We start from the raw sequence: 23,832 nt of genomic DNA on the forward strand, positions 1-23,832 counted from the left end.
GTTTCCTTCCTTACAAAAAAGGAAAAAAAAAAACCTCGTAATATTTAAAGTAACAAACCTATGAAAGGAACCTATGCAGAAGTTACCGCCAGTGTTTAAAGGGCAAACGCTGGGTGTAGAACAAAGGCTTTTCTAAAGAAACAAGGATGAAGGCAACTTAAAGTGACAAGAATGCTGAGGGAACCAACAATCTAAGACTAAAAGGAAATTGTTACTGTAAAGTTCCAGTACATACTAAGACATCCTGGAAGTGGGTGCATTTAAGGGTTTTAGGGCCATTGACACTGAAATCGGTTCTGAGAGTCCACGCCATTCACTTAAACACATACTTGTGTTAGATGTCAGTGTCCCTCGAATGGCCTTTCTGAAGAGAGCCGACACCTGTTCAATACGGACTTGTCTCTTCCATGAACATGGTATAGACATCCAGTTATTTGTGCCATATTTAATTTCTCTCAATAATGTAATCAGTTTCCTTCCCCCTCCCTTTCTTTTGCCTCCCTTCCACTCCGGTTCGAGCCGCTGTTTCTCAGTCTAGTTGTGTAGGACACAGCTCCCTGGCCCATGCTCGTGTTATGAGCCTTGCGCTCCCCCCGCTGAGGCAGTCGGTCGCCAGTTGTCAGTCGGTTGCTCAGAGCAGCTCATGGCAGCTCTCCCGGTTGCCAGCCACTCACAATGGCTGCCAGCCACTCACGCTGGCCGCCGGCCACTCATAGTGGCACACGGTAGCCCACGGCAGCACACAGCAGCCTGCGGCAGCACACGGCAGCCCACAGCAGGTCACGGCAGCTCACACCAACCTCCGGCTGCTTACCAGCAGCCCAGCTCCAGGGAGAGCTGTTGTTCACAATCTTAGCTGTAGAGGGCGCAGCTCACTGGCCCAAGTGGGAATCGAACAGGTGGCTTTCGGCATTAGGAGCCCGGTGCTCCAACTGCCTGATCCACTGGGCCGGCCCCGCAATCAGTTTTTTCAGTAGAAGTCTTGCATACCTGTTTTAGATTTATTCTGAGGTACACAATATATACATTTAAAGTTTATTTTCTACTTACTAGACTATTAGTTTTAGGTTTACATAAAAATTTAGTAGTAAATACAAAGAGTTCCTATGTACCTGCCAACTTCCCCTCCATGGTTTCCTTATTGGTGACGTCTTACATTAATATGATACATTTGTTACAACTAAGGAGCCAGTATCAACATGTTAATCAAAGTCCACAGTTTACATTAGTGTTCAACCTTGGTGTTGGACATTCTGTGGGTTTGCACAAATGCATAATGACATGTATCCCTATTATAGTGTCACACAGAGAGAGTCCTTTCACTGCCCTAAAAACCCTCTGCGCTCTGCTTGTTCATCCCTCCCCCAACCCCTGACAACCACTGATCTTTTTACTGTCTCTAAAGTTTGGTCTTTTCCAGAATGTGATAGAGTTGGAATCATACAGTGAGTGTGTAGACTTTTCAGTTTGGTTTCTTTCAGGTATAAGATACTTTTGATAATAATGTCAGTGATATCATTTACCAAAATGTTTTCCAAAGTTCTATGTTCCCATCATCGGTGTGTGAGTTCCTCCTTTTCCACATCTTCAGCCATACTTGGTCAGTCTTTTAAGTTTTAGCCATTCTGGTTGCTATGTAGTGATCTCTCTCTAATAACAGTGATATCTACTGTTACTCATTTGCATTTTCCTAATGACTAATGATGTTGAACATCTTTTCATGTGCTTACTTGCCTTCCAATGCCCTTTGTCGAAGAGTTTATTCAAATCTTTTGCCCATTTTTGCTTTAATTCTTAATTTGGTAGTCTTCTTATTGAATTGTAAGAGTTCTTTAGATATTCCAGATATAAGTCCTTTGTCAGACATATGTTTGCAAATATTTTCTTCAAGCCTGTGGCCTGCTTTTTCATTTCTTAAGTGTCTTTTGATGAGCAAAAGTTTATAATTTGGATGAAGTCCAATTTATTTTCTTGTGTAGTTTATGCCTTTTGAATCACATATAAGAAATCTTTGCCAAACCCCAAATCACTAAGATTTCTTCTGTGTTTTCTTCTGGAAGTTTTATAGTTTTTAACTCTTACCATTAGGTCTATGACCCATTTCAAGTTCTTTTATTATTTTCTTTTAATATTGCAGTTCATTGTTTTCCATATGACTATACTATTTGTTGAAAAGAGTATCTTTTCCCACTGAAATGACTTCTCACTTTGTTGAAAAGCAACTGACCATATACACTGAGTCTATTTCTAGGCTTGCTCTTCTACCCAGTCACCTGTTAGTTTTCATACCAGAACTATACTATCTTGATTACTGTAGTTCTAGAACAATTCTTGAAATCAGGTAGTCCAAGTACTCTGACTGTGTTCTTTTTTAGAGTTGTTTTAGCCACGCGAGTTCCTCCGCAGTTCCATATAATTTTAGAAGCAGCTCGTCAAATTCTACAAATAAGCATGCTCAGATTCGATCTTGACTGCTTTGCGTTTGTAAACCATTTTGTGAAGAATTGCCATCTTAATGATACCGCGTCTTCTGATTCAAGAGCATGGTAAACTTGCCATTTCTTAGGGTCTTTTAAATCGTCTCTCAGCAACGTTTCACAGATTTCACTGTACAGGTCTCATGCATTTTATCCCTAAGCATTTCCTATTTTTTTGATGCTTCATTACTTTTTAAAAGTTAAACTAACCTTGCATTCTCAGAAGAAACCCAACTTTCTGCCCACTGACAATGTCCTGGCCTCGTCTTCTGTCCTCCATTGTTTCAGTTGAGAAATTCTCTCTGAATTGTTGCTCCTTTGCAAGTAATGGCTTTTTTTGTTTTGGTTTTTACCTTGAGCTTCTTTAAAGACTATCTCTTGGTCTTTGCTTTTTTCACTAGTTTTACTATAGGGAGTCCACATATAATTGTTTGTTTTTAATTCTGCTAGTAGTTCTTTAGGATTCTTGAATTTGTGATTTGATATCTTTTGCCCATTTTGGAAAAACTTCAGCCACTGTCTCTAATATATATTGCTTCTATCCGCCCGCCCCCACCCTCCTAAGATTCCAATCACATGTATGTAGAATTCTTCACTATATGCTCTGTATTTGTATTCCACTCCATTGTCTCTCTGTGCACCATTTCAGATATTATCTCCTGATCTTTTATAATTCATCAATTCGCTCATGAGTTGTAGCTACTCTGCTGTGATATCCATCTACAGAATATGTAATTTCGGTTCTTGTATTTTTTAGTTTTATCATTGCTACTGGATTTTTCAAATCAATGTCCTTTTCAGAAATATAATTTCTGGTGCTCTACCACAATTCCCAATCTTATCCTTCATCTTCTTAAATATTGTAAGCAAGCTTATTTTAAAGTTTGTGTTTTACAAGTCTCATACTTAAGAGTCCTGGGGGTCTGGTTCCATCATCTATTATTTCTACTGGTTCATGAGGTCTCCTCTTCTCGTATGGTTGGTTGGTTTTGTTGTGTGCCATTACTGTACAGTCTTGATGTGCATGGAAGTGCCAAACCATGAAAAGTATCGTGCAAAGCAGAAATCATGCAAAATGATTTTACTAATCAATGGCTAAATCATAACTATTCATGACCTTTAAAAATTTTTGTCAAAACATTAAAAACTCATTATCGTTGTAAATAAAAAGGAAAATAAAAAATATAGTAAAGCTAGTATCTATTGAGTAAGCTGTAATTAAAACATTAGAAACACTGAAAATTAAAGTGCTTTCTTTTCTTGTAAAAAACTTTTCAAGAGCAGTTTGAACCGTCTTTGCCTTCTTCTCATCGAATAACTTACCATACAGAGTGAACCCCTTTTCTATGCATTAGCAAACTGTCATACTCCTTTCTAAGTTTGGATCAGCTTCCAGCATTTTATCCTTTGCACTTTCAATGTCGTGAAATATCTTAGAGCATTCCTTTACTGTGAAGTGTTTTGCTGAGATCACTTCCTCTAGGACACCTTCATCTTTTCCATCGCAATCACTTTCCTCATTTTTGTTGATAAGTTGCCTTTACTCAGTTCCACTGACTGCCTGTCTAGAGTTTCCCAAATGGCAGCAATTTTTTCTATGACTCCATTTATGTTTGATTCGAATTTTACTTCCATCGTTATCATTCGTCACTTACTTGCCACACTTTCATCTGTTAGCCAATTCCTCTTTCACTTATCTAGTCTTCTGAACTATCACATGGGTTTTTCACTGGGAGACAGAGGTAACACTGCACATTTTGCTGTGTGTGAAGTGAATGACATGCACAGGGACCAATCACAGACCAACTCTGAAAGGAGTGACAGGATTGGTCACTGGTGCTTATACACATCTGTTATCTATGTAGTGATTTGTGGACTGGGCTGCTGGCAGTGCAGACGGTACTTTCTGCAACCCCTCTCAGTTAATGTGCCACAGTAACTAAAATGTGAGCCACGTTGTTGGGGACTGGTTTTATTATTTAACTCAGATTTGGTACTTGAAATTTGGTAATTCAAATCTGTGGATAATGGAATGGAGCAAAGTGAGGACTGCCTGTATTTGCAAAATTGTTCTTAGAAATAAAGTGATGCTTTGTTCCTCCAGAGAAATGCATTTGTTTCTGCCAGGCATTGGAAGTCCCAGCAATCTGGAATCACCTTAATCCAACCTCAAGGTCTGAGATGTTAGAAATGGGCTTCAATCCTTGAGCAACTGATCCATTCCTAGTCACCTATATTCCTAGGGGGCAGCTTTTTGGGGTTCCAACCCAAAGTTTGAAATGTTTACCAGGGTGTTCCCTTTCTTAGAGGCTTTATATCCCAAATCTTAACTCCTAGACTCACAGAGTGCTACTTAGGTTCTTAACTGCTTTGTCCATAAATTGGACAACACCCCAGGGACAAAAGGCCCCAAATGTCATATTTCCACTTCTGGAGACCTCAGCCTGGCGACTGTTCACTATCCGGTGAGCTCTCCAGTGCCTGGTCATACGCACGTTTGAAAATGCTTTCCAACCTTTTCAAGTTCACTTCCAAACTACTAGGCCGTTACCAGAAATGGGGCTCCCCATCTTAACGTGTTTAAAGCATGAATAGTCATGAATATTTATGAGCCCTGCAGTTTGAAATGGTTATGCTTCTCCTTATTTTTCACTCCCTCCAAAGAAGCATTTCTGTACTCTTCAATAGATCCACAGACTGAAATATTGGAAAGCAACTGCATTTTCTTAAGGTTTTCATGACTATCCTTTGAGGTTCTCCTCATATCCAGGCAATACCTAATACTCAAATAACAACTTTCTAATACAATGCCAACAACAGTCAGAACAGAAAAACTGTCCTCTTTTCAACATGTGCAAAGACACAGATCAGTAAGTGGACAAGAAGGCTCGTTCATTCGACAGATTTTCTAAGCTAGGCTAGGTTGTAGCCACTTTGGGTCCAGGAGTGAAGAAAACACAAATACCCCTCTCTCCCGACCCCTGGATCTGCCTGCCATCCTAGGGAGGGAGACAGAAAAGAACCAGCAATTGTAGCACAGGGACGGGGGAGGGCTGCCGTTATAAGGGGGGCAGAGAAGGCCTCCCATGGAGGGGAACGAGCACTTATGATATCTTTCCTCCGTATAAATGGAGACTTGAAGCTGGGAGGATCCCACGGGGCCCCACGACCTCCCTGTACCCCAGCCCTCTCCATGGCTCGCACCCTCACCAGCCACAACGCGAGTGTTTCCCCTTGGCACCAACCAGCCTCACGGAGGGGGAGGAAGGTGCTGCCAGGCGCTGCTCTTCCTGGGCTGTTTCGCACATGTCACTCTCCTAAATTCTCACCGCCCGTGCGAGGTTTTGGTTAGCAGCCCTCCCTTAGCTGCCCAATGCACCAGGCAACTCTGGTCACAACTCTCATCTCTGATACGACAGATGTGCCCTAACAGGTCACCCACATCCAGTACAGACAGGACATACTGTGGCCTAATTCCCCCAACTTCTGGAGCAGGTGTTAGCTGCCAGGGGACTGTGAGTGCCATGAGGGCAGGACCAGGGGGTGGGGCCAAGTAATGGTCCACGCTCCACTCCAGGAGCCCATGCATATGTGACCTGGCACGGCAAAAGGGCTCCGCAGGTGTGGTCAGAGTACCGCTATGGGTTGTTTGTGTCCCCTCCCGCCCCCGGAAGGTATGTCCACGTCCTACCCTCCAAGAGTTTGGAACGGGATCTATTAAAATGGAATCTCTGCAGATGTAATTTGTAATTTGTGGGCCCAAATCCAATATGACTGGTGTCCTTATAAGACGGGGAAATTTGGACACGGACACACACACAGACACACACGAGAACCACGTGATGACAGAGGCAGGGGACTGGAGTGATGCTTCTACAAGCCAAAGTACACCAAGGGTTGACAGCCACCAGCAGAAGTTAAGAGGAGGTAGGCAAGGGTCCCACCCAGACTCAGAGGGAGCGCGGCCCTGCCGACACCTTGACTTCAGACTCCGGCCTCCAGAAGGCCAAAGGATACATTTCTATTGTTTAAAGCCCCCAGGTCGTGGGGCATTGTTACAGCTGCCCCAGGAGACTGACACAGGTGAAGACCCTGGAAGGGGAGACTAGCCTGGATTAGCTAGGTGGGCCCAATCAAATCAATTGAGCCCTTAAAAGTGAGAATTTTCTCTGGCTGCAATGAGGCAGAGGTCGGTCAGAGAGATGCAGAGCGAGGGAACGACTCTGCCCACATTGCTGGTTTGACGACCAAGAGGCCACGAGCAAAAGAACGTGGCACCTCTGGCTGACAAGCGGCAAGGAAACAGGGACCACAGATCGTGTTCAAAACTCACAGAATTGTACATCTAAAAAAGGATGAATTTTACTGTATGTAAATCATCCCTCAATAAACTTGACTTAAATAAACAACTCAAACCCATCCCCACTGCCTGCTTTTTAGGCAGCCTAACGGAGGGAGGCGAGTCTGGCGTTGGAAGGCGGCCCAACCTATCACCATGCCCACAGAGGAGGGCAGCGGGGGACTGGCTCACGAGGGCCCCGTGGGATACAGCTGCCTCCCTCCCCACAGCCCGGCCACAAAGCAAGCCTGTCCTCGAGGGCCCTGACACCACTCGTTATCTATTACCTTAGGAAAGGGGCTTGCCTTTGGCCGGGTTAGAATTTACCTTTCACTTGTCTCAAAGCAAACAGTGTCAAGCCAGGGGCGCACATGAGCAGCTCCTGTCCCTTCAAGCTGGCCTTTCCGGCAGCAATTGTCATGCTTATGTGACCAGGAGAGACTCACTACTTGGAGGGCCTATCTGCTTTCTATGCTGGAACCACCACACAAAGAGAAGGCACACGCGCTCACTACCCGTACGTGTACCCTGCTTCCTGAAGGCAGCTCACAGGATCTGTGATTACGGTTCACCTTCACCTATGACTCAGTGCTGCTGACCTAAGTGGGTCAAAAGGATCTCACTTGAGCATTTAATGCCCTTAAGAGAATCATCAGAACTAAACTGGGTTCTGAAATTTCCTGGATAACTTGTATTCATTCTTTCCCGTCTACCAACTTAGTCCTTTTAGTGAAGGGAATTTCTGAATTTAAAGACAAGTATGAATTGAGCCATGTATTCAGATCACTGTTACAACGCTGCTCAGTCCTCCGTGCCGCATGGTGCTGCAGGGAGAACAGCCACCTGACCTCTGCCCACCTGCCTCCCCTGCCCCCCCACCCACCTGTTCTCTAAGTTGGCTCCCGCCCCACGCAGCGACACTATTATCTATCCTCAGGTCAGAGCCACACACCTCATGTAGTACAGAGCTTTCCACAAGCAGCTGATTGCACCTGCTGCTTTCCGCAGCACCCAGAACACTGCCTGGCACACAGTAGGTACTCAGTAAAGATCTGTTGACTAATGAATGAGCTCCAGAAGAAATGACTGAAATATTCAATGGACAACTGCCACAGTAAAGGCAGACTGTGTCCAATCAGAGAGATTCAAACTGCCAGACGGTTCTCTGAAGGACAAAATTCCTACGTCTAATTTGGGGGAGAATCAAGGAAGGCTTCACGAAGGAGGTGACATTTGATTAAGCCTCGAAGGAATCTCAGAGGGGGGCCAAGGGGAGCCACAGGCTCACGAAGCCACTCCTGTAGCTCCTGCTGGCTGCACACTCAGAGATAGTGGTGAATAAGGCAGCTATGGCTTCCAACCTCTGACCTCCGACCTCCAGGGGTCTGCGACTCCTGGAGAGAGGGACCTTTATCCAGCTGCCACGCAAATGAACACTTCATACATGCGTGTTTTGGAGGAAAAGCACCGAGGGTTGTAAGTGTTCACAGCAGAGGTCGGCCTGGGCAGGAAGGTCAGGAAGATTTCCCTGAGAAAGTAATTTTAGGCTGCGATCTCAAAGGTAGAGAGCTCATGGGGGTGGGGAGGTGGCTGAGGGTCAGGGAGTGTCCTAGGTGTGCGACAGGAACTGGAAACGGCCAGTGTAGAAAGGATGGCGGCCGCCAGGAGTCAGGGCCGTGCCTTCACACGCACCACAGACGCCGGCCAGTGAGGGTGGATGAGTCTGTGCTAAGGCTGAGCGTGAACAACAAGCAAAGGAACAGCTATAGAGTCCTGTGTGCCAGGCACAACCACCCATGGAAAGTACTAGCATGCTTCCCACTTGCAGATGAGGAAACTGAGGCACAGGCCAGATGAGCGGCCCGTCCCAGACTGAGCTGCTAAGCAGCGGGCAGGACCCGGCACTTGTCCTGTTTCTGTGGCCCCAGCGGAGGCCACTTCCTGGACAGGGAGGAAGACCGGGTGACTCAAAACCAAACCTTCTGAGTCTGAGTGTCCGAGAGGGTTGGGGTGACATCAGGAAGGCTGGTGGATAGACAGCCTGAGGTCATGACAACAGTGACCAAGGGCACGGGCCTCTAGGGAGGGGGCGAGGCTGGCAGGGTCCAGGCCACCGTAGAGATTTCAGGCCGGCACAGGGAGAGGGAAAGCCCGCCGGGCCCTGGGGAAGGTGCACGCACCATCAGAAAGCGGTCCCTGGGCAATTTCACTTCACGTGTGTGGACATGACGACGGCAGCTGACTTAGAATATAAGGTGGATGGGTGTGTTCATGCCTTAGACTGGAATTTCATCCTTTCATCTCATAAAATGAATTCCTTTTCTGAGTTCTCCGTTTAATTGCTTGCTCTTCTCTTGCAGAGGTTTCATTCTCAGAGATTGTGCCAGTTGTAATTGGGCATGGATCTTTCTGAAACGCCTATCAAGAAAATGGTTTATCCTACTCAGCAAGCCCACATTTAAATCCATTCGTTCCAAACAGAGTAACTAAGTGCTTCCCTAGGTATTGTGCGCCTTTGTCAGTCCATGGATATAGCTGCTTTTATTTCCCTTCTAGATTCTTCTTTCTCTTAAGTCTTGTGCCTCTATTCATATTAAAGATTACCGGCCGTCCTTGAATGTGGTTAAATATTCACCTTCACTTAGACTTCTGACCTACACACTAAACGCTAACTTTGTTAGATTCATCTAAGTAAAGAGAATAGAACAGGACAAAAGTCAATAATTTTCAGTTTCCAGAGTGAAAGAAAAATACTATGTTTTTCTCATCTTATATTGATATCCTGCACTCTACATTCACACAAAAAGCCCAGGACTTTGAAACCTACCGCTTTCCACCTACCGCTTGGTCACCATCCGCTGTCACCCTCAGCCAGGGGTGCTAACCTTCCTCTTTTGCTTCAACACAGCAGCCATGGTTGGCAGGGACAGTCTCGGTGTTCCAGCTGCTCCAGCGGTGGGTGGGCAGCCCTTGACCCACCACCCACGGACTCTCCGTCTCTTTCAGAACTCCTGCCCCCACTGGTGAGTGCGCACACCTTTGCCCTACCTTCTTGCCAGTTCTAGAACCTTCTTTCTCCACTCTAGGCGTAAATATTTCCACCCCCACTTCTCTTGTTATCACTTGTCACACAAGTTCTTTTAACCTGTTTGTGCTGGTCTTTTCTCTCAAGGAAAAGCAGCTTTGAATGCTTCTAAAGCCTCTGAGAGCTTTCTCTTCTTCACCTCTTCCATGTCACAACCTTCCTCTTAGGCTCTCACTCCCAGTAAGCTTTCACTGTCAACATAGTTGCACCATTGAACTTAAAAAAAAAAAAATCTGCTGTCTCTTCCAGGACTCCCTGCTGAATATAATGGACTGGGTTTATTTTTATGATTTGAGAACTACAGCAACAGAGTATCTTCCTTTATGGAAAATGCTCTCCACGAGCGAGTTTTTCCAAGGAACGGAGCAAACGCAGGTAGCTTTCTGAACTTCTCTGCACCCTGGCCCGCCTGCTGTGGCCCAACTTCTCTGCAGGGACAGAGTGGGAGCCGAAACTCCCCTGCCTTGACCTGGCGACAGACTCTGTCATGTTTGTCAAAGTGGAAAGAAAGGCGGTCAGAGTACTCAAGCAAACCCTTCCCTCGCAATCCTAAAATCCTAGCATGTAAACACATCAAATACGTTTGCTTCTACTGTAAATAACTTCCACACACCGAGGGATGATTCAATTTAAAACAGATTTCAAATTTCTCGGAACAATTTCCCTTTTAAACATCATTCACGTGAATCCCATGCTCAATGCAAAGACAGAAAAACAGAAATAGAAAGTGAGTGGACACTTACTAAGACACTAACCCACTTAACAAGCTGTCCCACAAAATGAACTTAAGTGAGATTACAGTCTCGAATTGATCAAAGTTACTCATAAACTTAGATAGAGGGACATATGCTCATTGTGTTGGCAGCCTACAAAATATCAACTTTTCCAAAAAAGAAAGCTGCCTGAAAATGCTTCTAAAAATTCTGGTAAAAAATACACCACCCCATTTAACGTACAGGTAATAAAAAAAACTTGCTTTCAGATAATCAAGATTTGACTGTCACTTGATTCTGCAATTCTGTTTTTATAAGCCGTATTGCTTAACTGCAAATATGCATTTCAATACTCATGCAAGGCTGACAACTTCTTGGAGTATTTCAGAGAGGGACATATCCACATGTCAACCTCTAAATAACCTGGTCTCTTTCACTAGAGCTTGGCAACTTGTCACTTCGGTGTGGTTATCACATAACCACAGAAGTATTCAGTTACAAATGGCTGCAAGAAAACTTGGGGCCACACTCACTCTTAAAAATGGAAAAAAAAAGGGGGGGAACTACGAGATACCGTTTACTTAACTATAATTTCAAATCATTCATTGGAAGCTTCATAACCTTTGAGACAAGTAGTCACTCTGAATTTGCCTTCCTAACTTTTTCAAAGTGATGCTTTTTCAGAGGTTTACTTGTGGTCTCAGCAAAAAGTGTAAAACAATTGGAATAGAAACCGTCATACACTCTATTTGCAAATCTCTTAAAACAGAGTAAAATAAAAGTAGTCAGATGAGTGACTGGAGCACAGAGCGATTTAATCGATGCGTTTTAATTTCTCTGTGTATATCTTATCTCCACAGCTGGACTGTCAGCAGGATCCTTGCTCTGTTCAATAGAAGCACTTCCCAACTCACAGAGGCTAAAACATATCCCTTTCCTACTGAGTCTGTTGTTGGCAATTTGAATCCATGAGTTTGCAGGAAGAAAGAACATTTTATTTCATTAGATTCTCAAGCCATCTCATCAAATGTCTATTTAATGCAGTATTAGTGATAATGATGAATGGAATCGTGTCAGCTGCGACCACCACCTGTATAACATCGATGCATTGGGGACTGCATAGGGACGACTGGCATAGCGCCCCCTGATGGAGGAATGCACTCTCGCTATCTGAGGGATGATGAAGCTACAAAAGGCCAAGGGGGCATCCTATTGCAGTGGGCAGGCCACTGTTTGTACTTCTAGGTACCCCCCAACCACCTGCTGCCACCCCCCATTTGAGAACTGTAGAAAACGGAGGCCTATCAACAAATACTGGTTGAATTGAGTTCTGTTCCTCACTTATTTGTTCAATGAACATTTCTAAGTACCTACTCAGCCTGTAGGGCCAGCGGCGCAGAAAGGAATAAGATGTGCTCTGCTCTCAGCGAGTTTGACTCGGAGGAGACAATTCATCCAACAAGGGACCGTGATGCCGGCGGCACGTGGGACGGGCCCAACGAAGTCGTGTCCAAGTCCAGACGACCTGACCACGCCTGTGTCTTGCAGACCCTCCAAGGATGAGGAACGATCCTCTGCATGGCCCAGCGATACGAGAGACACACGAGGAAGGACTCATGCCAAATGTATCGCCACCAAAACACACACCACTCATGAGCGTTTTGTTCTTACTGCTATAGCATTCTTGTTTACCGAGTCAAAAATGAAAAAAAAAAATTGTGTGTCTGGGGGAAGGTGTTTCTTTCAGAAAGCCTTTGAGAAGTTATAAAGTGGTCAGGGCAAAAGTAACAAAGGTGTCTTATGTGGCTGAGAGAGGCAGACACTTAGGGCGTGGCTTCTTCGGCTTTAAGACACCTCCTGGGCTGTCCCGGTTCTGCACATTGTACAAAGAATGTTCATGTAAAGCATGACTTTTGAGCCTCCCAACCCTTCAGAGAGGGTTTTCTGATGAGAACAGCAGTTTAGAAAGGCGGACAAAGGCCCCCCCACCCCGGCCCCCGGGCCCAGCAGGCAGCGGCCACAGGATGGGAATCCCAGTTTCATGCTGAATGACCTATACGCCCTTTCTACCGTATCAAGCCACCTCTCTGATACAAACCAAAATTTCCAAACACTTTCTCTCGTAGTGTATGCTGACCTCCAACCAGATGTGGCTCAACCACAAAAATAACTCTACGAGGTCTGACAGAGTAAGGAGTAAATTCTTTACTTTTTGAAGCGCATAAACTCTTCCAGACACCACCACATCACTCCTACACAACGCTAAGTAATTAAGTACTCTAGAAGCATAGAAGGAACACACCTCCAGAGCAAATCGGACTGATTATGTCTGTTATCCACAGAACAGGCCGGAAAATTCACACGCAAGTGTTCCTTTCCGTAAGACTCACCGTGCCTGCAAGGGACAGAAATACTTGGAAGAAGAAACAAGTTCTTTAAATACAGTCCACTGGACATCTAGGGCTTTTGCTGTTAAGTTCTTACCTTAAAACTATCTTAACACCAAGTTGGAAATAAAAATTATTTGCCTAATTTTCCCTGACCACATGGCCTGAGAGGCGAGCTAGCTTGTTGTGTAATTAATAAGGCAGAAATAACAGACAGCAAATGTCTCGCCTACAGACAGAAACTGCCTTTATTTGAAATATCTATGAAACATTTAAAAGCCTGACTCTCTACCAAGCCATCAAACACAAAAATATAAACAGAGGCCCTCAAATTCCAAGAAAGCAGGAATTATCCAGGTCACATCCTCAAACTGCAAGACAACAAATCAGTGCGAACGTCCAACACGAAGACGATGGCCACCTGCAAGTTAAGACCCCTGTTCCATTTGCCACTAAGAATATATCCTCACATGCAGAGGCTGTGAGAGAGGGAAAAAAGAGAGAAGAGGATTTGGCGTGTTTAAAATCTGTGTACACTAAGCAAAAAAACATTTTCATTAAAATTTTTCAAAAAGATTACAGAATATTTATTATCAAAACATAGGTGCTCACAGACAGCAGGCCAGAAAAAGAATATTTAAACAGTAAGATGTTATGGCAAAAGCAATTATCCCCGCGACACCCCAGTTTTATCTTTTAAGACGGTAAGGACAATTTAAGTGTCTTTTTTATATTCTGGTATTAAAATCAGCTTCATGAGCCATCCATGGCTGTCGTATTCAGTCAATACTGAACACAACAGCCCAAAGCAGCTACTCCGTAAATATTTACAGAGTGAATGAATTAAATATATACCGCATTTTGCCACGTATAATGCATATTTTTTTGCCCAAATTTGTAAGGGAAAAACAAGGCTGTGTATTATACATGGGTAGTACTAATTTCCTATCTATATGTTTTTAATTCTTTCATTTATGCTTATAAGCTAAAAGTGTAACTCTAGAAATTAATAACGTTATCCATATGCAACATAATACCCTGCAATACAATTTTGTTGAACTTATAACGAACTTGCAACAACGAAGAGTTCTTGGCCTTCTGTGATGCATAAATGTCGTAAATTTGTTACCTGTACATAAACTTTCTTGTACGTTATATCTGTTCTTGTGTTTTGTAATTATTTGTTACACAAAATTTCTTGTTCCACAGTATGTTAAAAAATAAATGCTAAAATTCCTTTATAATACAAAAAACAAGTACCTAAAAGTAAACAAATAAAAATTTGAATTGAAAAATTACAACGATTTTTTTTCCCTAAAAGTTTGGGCCAAAAACGTGAGTGTGCATTAGACACAGCAAAATACGGTATATATTTCTATATCCATATACATTTATATATGGATTGGCTACATACTTATGGTATCTACACACAATAGAATATTATATAGACACTGAAAATAATCAAACACAAATTTACACACAGGAAAAGATTTGTCATAACCTAATAGTTAATAAAGCAGATTACAAAACAGCTTATATAGAAAAAACACGTTTTTTTCTCTCTTCTGTCATTCTCACACACACACATACCATGTTTAAAAAGCAGTTTACAAGTTTGACAAACATGAGCTAGTAAAAAGAACTATTTTATGATTACGGAATGATTCTTATATGTCTAAGATATAAACAAAGAGAGAAAGTCATTTTTCCTACCATCAATTAATTTGCTTTTGCTTCAAAGTTGTATAGAATGTTGTCAGGCTCCCTGTCTGGCCCCTCATGCGCAGTGACCACGAAATCTGTACCATCCGCCACTTCTCCAGGCATCCCTGTCCTAGCTGATGGCAGGTCTAGACCTGAGCTACTACTATCTCAGCAAGCCATCTGCTTTATATTCAAATTCGAATAAAAGCAGCTACAGCTGGCATGCTGCTCTCGGCCGTGTCTGTGACTTCGGTGTCTGTTAAGTACTAACATTTCTGTTATATTACCTAGTTTTCAAGTACATGGAACCAGCCTGCCATAAAGAAACGAAGTTCCTAGAGAAACTGACAGGAGCAAGTTTTCAGAACTTAAAAGGGAATCTACCCACATTTATCTTACTTTCAAAGCACCAAAAATATATCCAACGTTGCATCACAAAGTAATAATTAACCCTCAAATGGCTAGTCTGTAGGGCAACGGAAGTAAACACTTAACCATTTCGGTCTGGAAACCCGAGTAAATCAAACCTTCTATTTACCTGTAATGACAGCGTCTTGGTTCTGAGCTTGTCTTGCCACAAACTGTTACTTCACGGAGGAGGCAGGGCCTTTAACTGCGGCCTTGGCAGTGAGAAGGTAAAGGAGGAAATGATTACGATGTGTCCTCTGGATTCTCCCCAGCTCTCCACCACCTTGGAAGAGGAAAGTCACCGTGACCCCACTTCTTCAAAGGAAATGGTGTGGCAGGGTCGCTACCAGGAAAACCCTGTGCCCCTCCTAGTACCCTCTGGTTTGGGGAGCAGTGGCTGGGGTTGGGGTGGGCGCGCAGCCCCGAAGGTCCCAGAGCGCCCCGCGAAACCCAAGCCATTACACAACGATGGGCTTTTCTCAGAAAGAACCTTGACATTTGGGGCACGCCGTCACTCCTTTAAACTCAAAAAGGCGAGGTTCACACGGGCGTGTAGTTGTCCCCTGTTAGTCTTGGGTGGGCGTGGGGCAGAACCGACCCTCCGGACTTTCGCCGGCACCACCTCGCACCCCTGGGGCCGCGCGGCCGGGGCCCCGGGGAGACCTGGGCGCCGACACCCCGCGCCGGACGCGCGGGGCCCAGGACTCGGGTGGGCGTCGCGCGGCGGAGCCGGCCCTTTGCTCGCCTCGCCCGGCCCATTTGGGTCTCCAGCCTGCGTTCGGGCGCAAAGTGAGGCAGTTCCTCAAAGGTGTCCCAGGGCTGTGAACTAACCCGCCAGTGAGCTTCCCCCGCCGGACCGCAGCCGCCGGGCGCGCGGCCCTGAGGGTCAGTCTGCTGGGGCCTCGGGATACCTAGCCTCGGGGAACCCCGGGAATCTCGGGAAACGCTCCCCGGTCGGTGACGCCCAAACTCGACCGCGCTGTGGGGAGGGCGCCCCACGTCCCGCCTGGTGGGCCTTCCTTCCCGCGAAACAACCAGAGGACCCGTGTCTCTGAGGTCCCGGCCTCGACCTCCACACAGCCCCCAGCGACAGCCGCGGAGGCCGGGGCTCCGGGCAGGCCCCCGTGCCAGGAGGGAGGCGGAGCAGGGGGCGGCCCCTGGGCCCGAGGTTCCTCCGCACCAGCCACAGCGAGCGCCCGCGGCCCGCGCCCCCGTCCCGCGCATGCGCCGCCGGCCCCGGCCCCTCCCCCGTCCGCGGCCGCTCTGGGTCCCGGGGTGCCGAGGCCCGGCCCGTGGAACCTCGCGCGCGCCCACCCGCACCCGGGCACCTGGGGCCGGGTCCGCCGCCTGCCGGTCCGTCGGGCGAACGCGCCGAGGGAGGCGGCACCGGGCCGGGCGCTAGCGGCCGCCTCCGCCCCCGCCGCCCGCTGCCCCCGCCGTGGGGCCGCCGCGTCCCCTGCCCATGCCCGGCGCCGCCTGCCTCGCCCGTGCCAGCCGCACCCCCGCGGCACGCGCCGCCCCTCGATCTCCCCGCCCGGCCGGGCAGCGCCGGCGGCTGGCGCGGGTGGCCCGCCCGGAAGCCCCGCCCCGGGGCCCCCACTTCAACCCCGACTCCGCCCCCGCCCCAAACCTCTGGACCCGCCCCCGAGCCCCCAGCCGCGGCCCCGGGCGGACACACCCCCGGGTGGCGGCACCCCATTGGCTGCCCATGGGCCTGGGGCGGGGCCGCTCTCGGCTCCTCCCTCCTTGTGGCTGGCGGCGGCTGCACTGTTGGGGAAACTGAGGCGGGGGAGGCGGAGGGACTGCCAAGGTCACCGGATGGGCGGGTACGGCGTCGCGACGGGACACCGTATGCGGCTGGGCATCGGCGCGCTTCCAGCCCCGCGCACTCTGAGGGGCTGAAGTCCAGGCGGGGTTGGGCGCAGGGCTGAGAGACGGGTGGAGGTTCCCGCTCGGCGCCCAGGCTACGCTGGCTATGCCCCCCCTCGGAGAGCTGGGCTCTGCGGGTCTATACGATACACTGATCTAGACCTCGCAGAGGCGCTGTGCCCTGGCGTTCCTGGGGTGCGCGGGGTGCGGGGCGGCCCCGGGTGCGGTGCGGTCCCTAGCATCTCAGGATGCAAAAGTCCGAGAAAGGGAACGCGAGCTGGGAGGACGCGTAAACAGGTTGTGATAGTGCCCGGGCGAGGGCGGCGGGCGGGGGACCGAGATGGGTGAAGGGCAACCCGGACACGCGCTGGGACGCACTGTCAACTCCCACCACCAGCCCCCACCCCAGCCGAGGATGCCGGAGAGCCGCGCAGGCTCCCGCGGTGCGTCGGGGTGAGGGGCTGACTGTGCTGGGCCGAGGGCCTGGGCCTCTGCCAGCGTAGGGGGAGGTCGCGGCCGGGCCGCCTCTGGTGAGAAGAGGGGAGAGCTGCAAAGCGGCTTTGTTTGCGCGACGACGCCCGAGCTCCCTGCGGGGAATGCACAAAGCCCCCGGTGCCAGCGCGTCAGGACACCCCTTCTTTGGGAACAAAATGTGTGCTATGCCAGCCCTCCTCCCTGCCCCCGCCCCTGCTCCAGCACTGTTCTATTTGTAGCGGAGCGCCCAGGAGGACCTACTCAGGGCAGGAAACGAGCTCCAAACAAATCCTGCGTTAGGAAGAGACCCTGGAGAGCAGGCCCACCTGGCCCTTTCCCAGGTGTGTTTTAAACTCACCTTTGTTGATTGGCTCGATACCTGTGGGGAACTTTGCCCCACCCTGCAGACACTCACATAACTGACAAACTCAACTTTTATTGCACTTGCCAGTGTTTGTATTATGTTTCAGAGTTTACAAGGTGATCTGTATCCATTATATCCTGGATATCTCGCCGGCAACAGTATTATTTACTCATGCATCTAGGGGCCACACTGTGCTGGGCGTTGTGAATATAGCAGCGAAGGAAGCTGACCGTGAGGACATCCAGTTCAAAGACGTCACCTGACATACTCCAGATCCCAAGCTGTTAAGGACCAAGAGTCCAAATGCAGGGGTGTTGGCATCTTTTCCCAGATGCACCATGATTGTCTGTCATAAACCCAGTGCAACCAGGAATTTGGACAGACCTGGTAAAAATTTTGAATGAAGACCAAGGAAGCAGTATGCCGTTCAACAGAATAGTGTATACACCCAGCGGACAGAGAGAAACGATATTCTTGGGTTCTTGGGGCTCCCAAGGTATTAGGGAGACAAAACTTGTTTTTCACGCATATGTCGAGATTTGTCACTGTTGAGCAAATTCTCTCAGCCAGCCCCCCACCTGCCTGGAGAAAGTGGAAGCAAGTGCAGGACTTTCTCCTGGGAGAATTCTGGCCAGAAATGGCTCCATACAGGCTACCCTTGAGGGACTGTGAGTTCCTGTTTGCCATGAAGACCTTGTCACACAGCCTTCATAGGAGAAACTGGCACAAAGGACACCCCCTGCCCCACCTCCAGCTCCTGGAAGTTTCTCCTTCCCTTCCTCCCTCTTTACCTCCTTCACCGTTGATGGAGTGTAGGCAACACAACAGAACAGAGATGGCCTCCAGTGCAAGGACTGAGCAGAATGTCCCCTGTAACTTTAGGGACAAATAGTGCTTTTGAAAACGTCTGAGCACCACCTAAGTTCCTCTTTGGAGGCTCCCTAAGTACTGGGAGCGTTTGGGGCACATGTACCTTAGTCCTAAAGCTGTTTCAGGTCCCATTTCATGTTTTCTAATCTTGAAGATCCGGCAGATAATTATTATTATGCCCATATGATAATAGGGAGACTGAGGCACAGAGAGACCCCCTGCTGCAGCAGGTCACAAGGCCACAGTTGCAGGGCTCAGGAGAGGAGGCGGGTCTGTGGAGACCCTGCCCCCTCTGAGCTACCCCTGGACATACTGACTTGCCCAATGCCACCAGAGCAGCCAAGGCTCTCCCTTGCCCCCTCCCTCAGGGGAGAATCAGGAAGTTGAGACATTCAGAGGAGGGGAAGGAGGTAGCTGGGGAGGTGACCAGAAGTGGTAGAAGGTTGCCACTCGAGACCAGGCAGCGGGTTAGACCCTGAACCTGTAAGCAGGTAATGTCAGCCTTCTGTGTTCAGAGAGAATGTGAGAGCTGACTGCTGACCCTGACCCTTGGTGCTGTTGGGGGTCAGGGGAGGGAAGCGTATCCCATGGGTCTGGAGTCAGGTGGATGGCTGTCTGTTTGCTCTGCACTTAGGTAAGCCCTTTCCAGGAACCGTCCAAGGCCTCCGATGGTCACTGTTTGCCCTTTGCTGATCTGCAAAGCCTCCATGTGCTCCCAGGGTGTCATCAGCCAGGGCAGTGGCCTCTGATCTCCTGGAAGTGTGCCCCCAGGTCAGGTGGTAGAAGTCAGCAAGGTCAGGGGACACAGACTGAGAAAGGGAGAGTTCGCTGTCGGTGAGTACAGAGCTGTTCCCTGGCCCACGGCTGGGCCTCTGCCCACCATGAGCATGTCCGCGGCTGCCATCCTAGCAATGGTGGCAAAACCTCACGGTATTGAAGGCTTGTTACTTTACATGGAACTTAAAAATGATCCCACAAAGCAGCTGGGTTCATCCTTATTTTACAGATGAGGAAACTGCGGGCCAGGAACAACATCACTTAGCCGAGGTCTCCAAGAGGGAGCAAGAACTGGATTCCCAGCGTCCAACCCCACACTGCCATCCCCACCTGCCCCAGGTACCCCCAGGGGTGGTTGTCTGGTCCAGAAGCCCATGCTCTCCTGGCCTGATACGCTAGGCATCTCTGGCAGACCCAGGAACATGGTGTTAAGGATCAGTCTTGGTCAGAGAGAGGGCCCATGCGCAAGGGGTAAGAGAGTGGAAGTGGTACAAGGTGCGTAGAGGTCGGCAGGGCCCCCGCCAGGCAGCAGCAACTTGCACCCTGGTGGGGAGTATAGCTTGATTCCATCAGATTAGTAACAAATAGTAAGGGACACACATTGAGCAATTCTTACTACTGAAGCAGAGGTGGTGAGAAAAGCTATGCACTAACTCCACGTCTGCAAGACCTGGAACCTATAGGCCCAGCGACTGCTGCTGTGATGGACACTCCACCCCTTCGGCAGTTAACCTGTCCCTGGCCAGAGTTTATACTGGGTTTGCTGTAGGCTTCACCTTGACATGGGCCTCTGGCTCTGATATCTGTCTCTGTCACTCTTGAGATGCCCAAGGCAAGCCACACACAGCCATACCGCCCCCTGTCCCCTGTCCCTCTCAAGAGTCAGACCCTCCTCATCAGCACACGCTATCCCATCCCCAGGTGGCTTAAGGACAGGGGCTGGGTCAGCTTGCATTTTGTGCAGTTCAGAGCACAGGCTTGGAGCATTAGGAGCCGTGCGACCTGGTAGGTGACAGTCGCACTGTAAAGTGATGGCTAGTGCGTTTGGTCAATAAGGAACATTCGGCTCTGCGCGGAGGTGGGGTTCACAATGACATGACGCAGGCCAGGGTCCCCACCATGAACGGCCCTGTGTGGGTGGGCAAGGTCTTGGGGAGGATGCAGAGATACGACATGGTGTATTGACTCACAAATGCATAGTAAATGCAGGTATACACACACATTACTGCCCCTGCCTGGGACACCCTCCCCCCCAATTCCTTCCTGAAATTAGTGACAGCCTGGGGTTTAGAATCAAACAGATCTGGCTTGAAAACCTTGCCTTCCCTCTTATTCATGCTATGACCTTGGACAAATGAGTTGACCTCCTACCTCAACTTCCTCATCTGTCAAATGGGGCAGCAATGCTACTTACCTCCATAAGGGCAAGAAATAGGGGGGAGCATGGAAGAAGTGCAGGAACAGGGCCTGATAAGTGGGTCATATTTGAGATATGACCGAGGGCTCTGCCATGGGTCACCTCCTCCAGGAAGCCCGCTTGGTCTCCATTCCACCGCAAAGCCACTGTCTTGCCACCACCTCCATTTCAGTGTTGGTCTAGTTCAGCACTGTCTTTACACTTGGCCATTCCCCTGCTTGGCGCGCCTCTGGTTGAACTCTGGAACCGCCTCGACACCAGGCTAGATGCCTATTTTGTACTTCCTCACATGGGAAGTACAGGTCGACTCTGGTATCTGCCTTTTACAGAAGAGTCCTGCCAGCCAGTCGAGAGAGCCGAACTTGAACCTGAGCAGCCTGCAGGCCCCGGCCCGGCTGGCAGCTCTGTGACAGTGGGGCAGCTTCATCCAGCTCTGTCCCCGCACCTGGAATAGGCTCCGTCAACGTGCAAGTGAATGGACGAGGTGTTCTCTCACCACCTCCAGGCCTTGACTTTCACTAAAATGAGGGATTTGACTGTGGTCCCCAGCCCCTTGAAGGGACAGGCCATGTTTAACAAAATGTCCCTGGTCTGCAGCAGAACAAGGGAAAGAAGCAGGGACTTTGTGGTGAGGTTTCTGTGAAGCTTCCTCTAGTCCATGTAAAGAAACACCCTCTTTCTCCCTGAGAGTGTGTCCTTATCATTCTTTTGCTGTTGAATATGCCCTTTCTTAATAAAAATGCCTTAGATGAAGTGTTGATAATAGTTGATAGGGGTCGGCAGCCCCCATATCGGTCCCCAAAGCTGTTTAAAATGTTTGTTGCTACAGCTCAAAGTCCAGGACCCGCTGGCCCAGATGAGCTGTTGGCTGAGGAGCACAAAGCATGTTGCAAAGGCCTCCTGACAGTTTCCCAATCTTTCCGTTTCAGCTCTCTCCTCCAGATTTACTTACGATATTGACTTTCAAGTCAACACTTCATCTCTTGTTGAGACCTGCAGCATGACATATAAAGTCCTGCGTGACTGGGGACCTAATCTTGATCTTTGACAAGCGAGGGAGCAGGGTGTGGGCGGCTGCCTCGGGAGCTGGCAGGGGTTCTGCCCACTCGGGGTCCTGGCTCACCGGAGGAGACAGGCAGCCTCCTGGCACACAGGCCGGCCAGGGGAAGAGGTTCCCTCTGCCTGGGAGCCTGAGGTGTGCAGGGGAGGGAGCTGGCTAGAGGCAGGAACAAAGCTGAATTCCATGGAGTGGGAAGGCAGTTGACATTGGAACAGGACACTGGAACATTCTCTAGAAGGTGAAGGTGGCATGGGGCAGATGGACAAGGAGCCGGCACCCTGGAAGACACGGTTCTTGGATGGCTTGTGGGAAAGACAGACTGGGGACTGTAAACGTGTCACTTCATTTTCTCCAGGTGGAAGCATGACATTAAATCAACACATCTTGGCAAGTCCTAGGGCTGAGTTTAATTTTAAAACAACCCCCCGCCAAAAAAAAAAAAAAAAATCAAGTGATGGCTAAGGAGGTGCCAAGGACTGAGCTGGCACTTTCCAAGTGTGACTCCCGTTTCACCACCCAGCCACCCCAGCGCCAACTCCCTCCAGGACAGCAAGCTTGAGCTCTGGGCTTCTGCACAGTCACACCCCCTTTTCCCAGCTCCCTGGGGTGGCCTTTTGGGCCTCCGGCCTCATCTGAGGGAAGTCCCCTTTTAGACGCCTCATACCTTGACTTCTGTCTTCACATCCCCTCCCCTCCAAGGTCAAGGCCCAACCTCTCCAGATTGACAAGGACCCTCAGGGCAAACGTGGCTGCAGCGCCAACTCCAGGTTCCTGCTCTCCCCACACGAACCGAACCGGGCCCATAGGTTCTCCACTCTCCTGGCCACTCTTCGGGGCTTTCAATATGATTTTTCACAATGATTTTTTAATTCAAAATTTTTACTTGTTTCCAAAGAGAGTCGGTCCAAATAACCTAGCCTGCCATGACTGGACATAGAAGCTTAATTCATTACTTCAGTCATCGATGATATTTATGTTCCACTTGCTTTCTTACAGTCAGGTTCAGATGCTAAGCAGCTCAAAGACGGCCTGTCCCTTATGCTCTGAGTGTCCCCACCTCGCCTGGCATGGGGTGGGGGTGGGGGGCGGAAGGTGGTCACTACTCAGGGATGTTTTCCATCCCTTAAGGGAGAGGAAAGTGGGTCACTGCTCCTTTTCCTGGAACTTCTCCGGGCCTGGCTGCCCACTGTGCACCGGGCACTTGGTACTCAGCGCCACTCAGCCCCGAGCAGCCCTGCAGACAGCTGGTCCTCCCTCTGCTCCCAGTTGTGGAAACTGAGGCTAGAGGCTGGCCATCGCTCTGAGTTGCATATTGTTGCCGCAAGCCTGGGCCGGCCTGGTGCCCGACGGCCCACCTCACGTGTCCTCCCTTTTTCCACTGTGCCCACCACTCCCCTCCCGGGCTCAGTGACCTTGGACAGTCACGACCGCCCTGCGTCCTTTCCGACTGTAAACTGAGAGTCTGGGCTGGCTGATCTCAAATGTCCCCTGCCAGCTTGGTTTCTGAGTTGTGCTTGGGGGTGTGACTGTGACATGCCCCAGAAGCCAGCTGCCAGTGCCCACGAGGGAAGCATTTTTTTTCCTTCCTCGCTGGGGGAAGCAGACACATGACTATCCCAGCTGAGCACTTGTAGTGAATTACGATCAGTGTCTCGTGCTCTGTGCTTTGGAAATTCGTTCAGGCCTGGGATCGGCCTCCAAACTCCTGGCCCTGTGGAATTCAGCTCCCTTTCTCTGCTGGGACCTCCCAGGCCAAGGCAGGTCAGCTGAAAGTCACCCACCTCTGCCTTCGGAAAAAACAGTAGACGGGCCACTCGGTGTCCCATCCCCACCCCACCTGGGGGAGGGGACACTCACTGTGCCTTCCCACCCACTGCTTGCTCTTCCA

The 23,832-nt window shown here is 49.0% G+C and overlaps 1 protein-coding gene and 1 long non-coding RNA gene across 17 annotated transcripts in view; one reads left to right on the forward strand and one right to left on the reverse strand.

The window, feature by feature from the left end:
• Positions 1–16,569, reverse strand: part of PPARA (peroxisome proliferator activated receptor alpha) — a 65,743-nt gene extending 49,174 nt beyond the window's left edge. For 5 of the 14 annotated variants that reach the window (XR_004424134.1, XM_033117253.1, XM_033117254.1 and 2 more), the window contains exons 1-2: positions 16,442–16,569; positions 15,244–15,396 (exon numbers count right to left, since the gene is read on the reverse strand). The gene's annotated coding sequence lies outside the window, so the exon portion shown is untranslated. Of the gene's footprint in view, positions 1–14,714; positions 15,066–15,243; positions 15,397–15,944; positions 16,298–16,441 lie in introns of those variants that run through there. The other 9 variants (XM_033117262.1, XM_033117263.1, XM_033117261.1 and 6 more) reach the window with 5 other exon arrangements.
• A 383-nt stretch (positions 16,570–16,952) lies between these two features.
• LOC117028538 (uncharacterized) lies at positions 16,953–21,704 on the forward strand. 3 transcript variants are annotated; one of them, XR_004424138.1, is made up of 4 exons: positions 16,953–17,119; positions 17,696–17,797; positions 18,002–19,806; positions 21,214–21,704. It is a non-coding gene; the product is annotated as an uncharacterized LOC117028538 (long non-coding RNA). The 3 variants fall into 3 exon arrangements; XR_004424136.1 differs by having other exon boundaries at positions 17,696–19,806; XR_004424137.1 differs by lacking the exon at positions 16,953–17,119 and having other exon boundaries at positions 17,208–17,797.
• Positions 21,705–23,832: the final 2,128 nt, after the last annotated feature.

Source organism: Rhinolophus ferrumequinum, chromosome 10, assembly GCF_004115265.2.
Source record: "Rhinolophus ferrumequinum isolate MPI-CBG mRhiFer1 chromosome 10, mRhiFer1_v1.p, whole genome shotgun sequence".
Classification (NCBI taxonomy): Eukaryota; Metazoa; Chordata; class Mammalia; order Chiroptera; family Rhinolophidae; genus Rhinolophus; species Rhinolophus ferrumequinum.